Source organism: Salmo trutta, chromosome 3, assembly GCF_901001165.1.
Source record: "Salmo trutta chromosome 3, fSalTru1.1, whole genome shotgun sequence".
In the NCBI taxonomy this organism is placed as follows: Eukaryota; Metazoa; Chordata; class Actinopteri; order Salmoniformes; family Salmonidae; genus Salmo; species Salmo trutta.
The window spans coordinates 16,300,983-16,308,113 of NC_042959.1; the positions used below are offsets into that span (position 1 = coordinate 16,300,983).

At 39.0% G+C, this 7,131-nt stretch overlaps 1 long non-coding RNA gene across 1 annotated transcript; it reads left to right on the forward strand.

Annotated features, from left to right (window-relative positions):
- Window positions 1-4,088: 4,088 nt before the first annotated feature.
- On the forward strand, window positions 4,089-5,013 carry LOC115169300 (uncharacterized). The gene is made up of 2 exons (XR_003870839.1): window positions 4,089-4,513; window positions 4,896-5,013. It is a non-coding gene; the product is annotated as an uncharacterized LOC115169300 (long non-coding RNA).
- Window positions 5,014-7,131: the final 2,118 nt, after the last annotated feature.

Here is a 7,131-nt window from a genome sequence, read left to right on the forward strand (position 1 = left end):
CAGTACTAAAGTGGGACTGGCAAGTCCGTTTTTCCATCCAATTTTTCTGTACTACAATCTACTGAGGGCGGGCCGTAGCATGTTCATTTACCTAAATTAAGGCAACAGTCGTCCTCTTCTCCCGAGAAGAATTGAGTATTATCCCAAAGCTTCCATCAATGTAGTGATTTTGAGGGAACTGTCAGAGCAGGGTTCCAACCAGCAACCCTGCAGTTATGGCTCAGAACTCTTGGCAAAGATCATAGTATGCTCACGTTTATACAGGGAGGCTGTTACAGAAACAATGAACACTGAAAAGCCCCACTTAGTTTCAGCTGCTTGGCCAGGATGACATGTGTGCTGGGGGAGTGTGATTGGGTTAATCAGTAACTCTCTGAGACTCACCACCTTATTGTGACCTATTTTCAGAAAGAGCTGTTTCTATGACTTACCGGATGTAGAGACAGGCTCCCTGTACAATAAAACTCTGTTCCAAAGTGCCAGTCCTTTGTGTGTCCAAAATTGCACCCTATTCCCTACTGTATACGGTGCACTACTTTGACAAGGGCCATAGGTAGAGCACTATATCAGGAATAGGGTGCATTTTAAGACGTCTGTTTTTAAATGGGCTAAAAGCACACTGGCAGATGAAGCAACTGGTTAGACACATTCAAATTACCCCATAGTCTATTTACAAAATGAGTGTCTTGAGCATAGGCTACATTATTAACACCTTCTCTTTAATTATTATTGGGTAGTCTTATAACGTATGTGACCGACCACCTCGATTCACTCTTTTGCAGCAACATTTGAAATGTTGTTTTTTACATTGGATCAAAGTATAGAGACAGAGCTACGAAATTGTATATCATACACTGCAGTTGAGGAACAATGGGAAAGTAATTCTGCATTGAAAGTTGCTAATCTTGTAACTCCACTTTTGAGAAATTGGCCCTTGAAAGTTTTGTCACACGTACTGGAGAGCCCTTCTTTGTCTACACCTATTTAGCATCTTTCAGACCCTCTTACTCCTTAGCCCCACCCATCTCTTTAAGGATTCACATGTGAGGCCATGTGCTAAACAGAGTGAGTAAGGTTAGTAAACAACCAAAGATTTCAAGACTTATTAAGGCACATGAAAGTTCACATGTAAAGTATTTACTAAATAAACTGAAGTAAACAATAAATAAATACAAATAATTAAACAGCAACAATAAAATAACAGTAACGAGGCTATATACAGGGGGTACAAGTAAAGAGGTAATATGCGGGGGCACAGGTTAGTCGAGGTAATTTAGGTATTTAAGATGATGATGATGATGATATTGATGATAATGAGGATGAGTATCGTGACTATATTGATGATTCTGATGATAATGACTATGATGATGATGATACTGATACTGATGATGATGATAATAATGATAATAATGATGGTGATTAAATTGATGATGATGATATAATAACAATGATGATGATATATGCTGTGAAAGAGAGCATACTTTTCTGAAATCAAGTCATTATTGCAAACACCTTTAAAGAAACTCATAGTTTATGGGGTCATACCGCTTTACCGCTGTACTTTTCAAGCGTCCTGGAGAATTTATTTAATCTGGGTCTGTGAATCTGCCCACTATGCAAAAACTGGATGTAGCATCATTTCAACCAAAACAATCAATGTGATGATGTTAAATCAACATGGAAAACTGATTGGATTTGCAAAAAGTCATTAATGTAAGGGCATTTTGTCTTTTTTTCAACCAACTTTAACCTAAATCCAATGACATGCTGACATTTGCTGTTGATTTCACTTTGAATTCACAGTTAGTTGACCACTCCACCAAATGTTAATCAGAACTACTCGTTGAATCCACCAATAGGTTCCAATAGTCTTGCTGCTACTCTATAGAATATCTGAATGACATGCACTTGTGTTATGCCGCATACAAACACACAAGTACAGTCAACATCATGTGGTGCTCTCATCAAAATAGAAATCCAGCAAATTATATACAATGGCACATAAGTGTTGTTTGAACGCTGGACTCAAACTCATGTGAGAATGTGATGGTCTCTTTGATATTTTCCACCCACAGTGCTCTTCGTGTGAGAGCGAGTCTGTTACAGGAAGAGTAGCTTCTGTAGAATTCACACCTCTAACACCAAAACCAAACTGATGCTCAAGTTTCCAGGCATTATTGTTTGTCTCTGAACCTGTTTTGTGTTTGTTGGTTTCATTGCGGATGGCTAAAAGACCGCAGTGGAAAATGTTACAGCCCTCTCGTTCTGGAAGCCCTCCCTCCTTATTCAAGCCAAACATAGATAACCTCTTGGTTTTATTCCCCTGAATGTGACCCCTAACCATGTTCGCCATATCCACTGATGTAGCTACTTCTACCCATTATGAAGAATCACTTCGCTATAACTCTATATTACCCTGCTGCTATTCTCAAACAATATGATATATTACATTTGACTACAAGGTCAATAGATATTGCATATGCACAAAGATCGTGCCTGCAAAACATGCTAAGCTCTCATCCTTACCAATAGCAGCGGAAATAGCATATTCAGCGGAAAATAGCATATTTGGGGGTATAATCTTTGTTCCTCTGTAACTTTCTCACTGATTATTATTCACGATTCATTCATGATTATCCATTATCATGGTGGAATCCACATTCATTTAGAAGTTTTCAGAAACTTATTCTTATTTACAATAAAAGTGACTCCAAATTGACACAATGCATTAATCATCATTCAGTTCCTATTGGGCACAACATAATCTGAAACACAACCAAAACAAACAGCAAATGCATCCTACAAGTTTGTAGAGTCACACGCTTTATGTAGTCATTGCATGTGTCACGCCCTGACCTTAGAGATCCTTTTAATTCTCTATTTGGTTAGGTCAGGGTGTGACTAGTGTGGGCAATCTATGTTTTCTATTTCTTTGTTGGCCGGGTATGGTTCCCAATCAGAGGCAGCTGTCATTGTCTCTGATTGGGGATCATACTTAGGCAGCTTTTTCCCACCTGTAGTTTGTGGGATCTTGTTTTGGTACTGTGCTGTTTAGCCTTACTATACGTTACGTTTGTATTATAAAAAAAAAAATGGTGTTCATTTAATAAAGTAAGATGTACGCCTACCATGCTGCACCTTGGTCCAATCCTTCCAACATCGAGCGTAACAGCATGCTAGGAATATGGGACCAAATACTAAACATTAGACTACTTTAAAACACTATATGTGAATAATGTGTTCGAAATACTAATTTAAAAAAATGGGGGGACGAGATACATGAAGTGCTTTCCTTTATAAATGGTAAAACAGACATGAAAATACCCTCAAATAAAAGGTCACATTCTGTATTGGAGACTCATATGAAACATTTGCTCTCAAATCCAAAATGCAGGAGTATAGAGCCACATTTACACATTTTAGCTTCACTGTTCAAATAAATACAGAGGGGAGTGTATGTTTGATAATTTCATTTTTCTAAATACAACAGTGAAGGCTAACAAAATCATTAAAATGTGTTGCATAAACCATGACCAACAGACTACAGCGCTTTAGCAGTATAGATTGATTACAACTGAGAAGGAACATCAACATGCTTCATAATTGTAAATCATCACCACATTGACATAAGGTCAGACTTTGAGACTGGTGAGAGAATTCTGTCCTAGTGCAACATTGCCATCTGGTGAAAGACTACCAGAACATCATCATGTAAAATGTTCCTCCCTGATGCTGTATCAATTGTAATGTCATTGACAGAAATGTGACCATGTTCATGTTACACCACTCTGTTATGTCTTACAATAGTAAAGTGTGGTTGGTATCGTTCCTTACTCCTTTCTCACATCTATTGTCAAGTTTCACTACTTTAGACAAATAACAGTTGTTACCATGACAGTGATCATGAAAGTGAGCAGCTACATACTGTACATGTTCTCCCTTTAGCCATTTCTCATGGACTTTCACACCTTTCTCTTTAGTATTATCAAGTGATCAACACTGTACAGTACAGTATCACTGGTTTGCCGCTGTGAACACAACCACCAGACTTTTGATCCAAGGGTGTGAAGTTCCTCATGTCCTTAGAATGGAATATTAACAAAAACAATCAAACCATAAACATGTGCTTGAGTCCTTTGAGATAAATTCCCCTTGAACCACTCCTTATCTGTCAACTTCTGCAGCAAACACTGTATACCACAGCCAGTGCTGTGTCACATTCCATTTCTGTAGTGTTGCCCTCCCATTCGGCTTCACAGCACGAGGACACCACAGAAGAAGCTATTGGGTTAGCTAGACCAGAGAGTTGTACCAACAACACCAACGTGACAATTCAATGGTGGGGCCTCCTACTGGACCTGTGATTTCTTTTGTCCTGCCTACCATTTCACATCTCAGCTTTCAATCTGGACACGGACACAAAGCATGTTCTGAGGAAAAATGGTGATCCGGGAAGCCTGTTTGGATTCTCCCTGGCACTGCACCAACAACTGAATCCTGTCAATAAGAAACTGTGAGTTGACCTCATAAGAAATGATTAACAGTGTCCATACATACTATTATCTGGGCTTCATGGCTACTCTGAATCTCTGCCTGGTACAGCCAGAAGGGAACAGGCAACCTCTCTGAGCATGGTTCCGTTCTAGGTTTCTTCCTCTGTTTCATTCTTCTAGGGAGATTTTCATGGCTTCTCTGTTTTCACGTCTGCTTTGCTTGCTCTTTGGGGTCTAGGCCAGATAACTGTAAAGCACTTTGTGACAACTGCTGATGTAAAAAGGGTTTTATAAAGTAATATTGATTGTTTGGTTGATTGATTGATACAACTCAGACCAGCAGTGACAAAGTTGTTCTTAGTTTGAATATTTTATTGTATTATTATTATTGTATTTTCCTAGATTGCTGTTTGGAGCACCACGTGCCAAGTCATTGACCAAAGCTGAAGTTACTGGAGGAATCTACAAGTGTGAGCTCACCATTGATTCTAAGAGCTGTGAGCATGTCAAGCTCCACAAAGATGGTTTGTTTGCTTCCACTCATGCTTCCACTCATGTGTAATACAGAAGTGCAATTGTTTATCGATCTCTACAGCTTCCATCCAAAAACAAATTCTGTGAAATGATGTCAACACATATTTGAGGAGTTACTGGCTTGCTAAAGTGGCTAGCTTAGCTAATGAACTAGCTACGTCACATTAACACATTACATTTGTGTCATTTAGCAGATGCTCTTATCCAGAGCGACTTACAGTAGTGAATGCATACATTTCATGCATTTTTTTTGTTGTACTGGCCACCCGTGGGAATTGAACCCACAACCCTGGTGTTGCACACACCATGCTCTACCAACTGAGCCACAGGGAAGAAAAACATGCTGGAGGAGTTAGTGGCTAGCTAAAGTGGCTAGCTTAGCTAATGAACAAGCTACGTTGGTCGAGGTGCGCATGACCAGAATGACACTTCAACAAAACACCAAAGGCACACCACAAATTTGATTTGAACATTTAGAAAGGGGCAGAGTTCGATTGTTTTTCGTGCCCTTAGTTGACCTCCAAAACATTTTGAAATGGAACAAAAATGCATTTCTTATTGGATATCTCCAGGTAATCGTATTGAACATGAACCAGCTGAGGTTGGTTGTTATGGTTGGGTTGAGGAAGGATTTAGTTTTCCTATTTGATCATCAGCACAATGACAGTGGATGTGTTTGGTTATTCTAGAGGAGAAAGAGAGACATGTAATCATAAATGTGGTTGAAATAAGCACAAAATGCCCTAAATAATCTTATTGTCAAAAATGTATTCATGCATAAGGGAAGTCACATTTTCTATGATTGGCTATCCCATAAGTCCTTGCATATTGTCCAATCATAATCAACACAGCAGGACCACCTACACCTCAGATCCCAAAAGTCATCCAGCTATGTAAACTCTAAGATTGATTATCCTGCAACAGATGTCGTTCATTTGGTAATATTCATCTTTGTCTTCTTCTAATGCCTCTTAAGCAGGTTGACGTTTATTGGGACGAGTGATTTCCACTAGATGGTACAGCTGTAAAGTAAAAATGGTCAATATTGTAAATATTTATGAAAATTGTCTTAATTTAGGGTTAGGCATTAGAGTTAGCAGTGTGGCTAAGGTTAAGGTTAAGATTTTATGACTTTGTGGCTGTGCCAGCTATAGTGACCACTCTGTAGAGCTGCCTCCAGAAAAGATTCATGACAAAAAACGCTGACCTGCGCCTCTTAAGAGGAAAGTAATCTAAAAGTAACTGAAAGTAATCAGATTGTGTTACTGAGTTTGGGTACGTTACTGATTACAATTTCGGACAGAAAACTAGCAACTGTTACGGATTACATTTAGAAAGTAACCCACTCAAACCTGTATGAGAGCTACATTTGAGGTGGATTTACTGTAGGGTTAAGACAACACTCACCACACCTCTATTTTCACTCTTTCACATTTCTTTACCACTCATCCTCCGCTATTCTAACTCATTCAACCAATCTACCATTGGGATTTTGTTGCTTTTCAGAAAAGTAAATAGAAAAGTTTAAAGAATGTTTTGACCACCATTTTGGATCCTCCCCTATCAACACCCCGTTACTTTTTTTTTACTAAGCCTTTCTCAAACGATACAACACCACACACGCTTCTCCGAACCTATCATGAGTCCCAGGAACAATCTTTCCACAGGAGATCTCAAGGGAAACTTTGTACGAAGGCCGATCCAGTGGTTCTCAAATATCGCTAGTTAATATCTCCGCCTTCAAACGAAGAAGCATGAAATGCATGTCCAATGCAGAGGTGTGGTGAGGATAAAGTATTCAGTAAAAATGCTATTCTATTCGTCCAATTGTTTCAAGGACATGTCATCGTAATCTTTCTGACAGACAGCTCAACATAATCCTCTCCCTAATGCACTGCTCCCATAAAAAAAAACATGAACTTTCCTTCAGTGTTTTTTACGCATCAGTTTGTCTGGTTTGAAGGAGCCCTAAACTGATGATAAGCCAACGATTCCACAATGAACTGGCGACTGATGAACAATGAAATGGACATTAACTTTACAACATGCCAATGTTACAAGGAGGTTGTCATCTGAGATGCACATTCCATAGAAACCAGCAGAT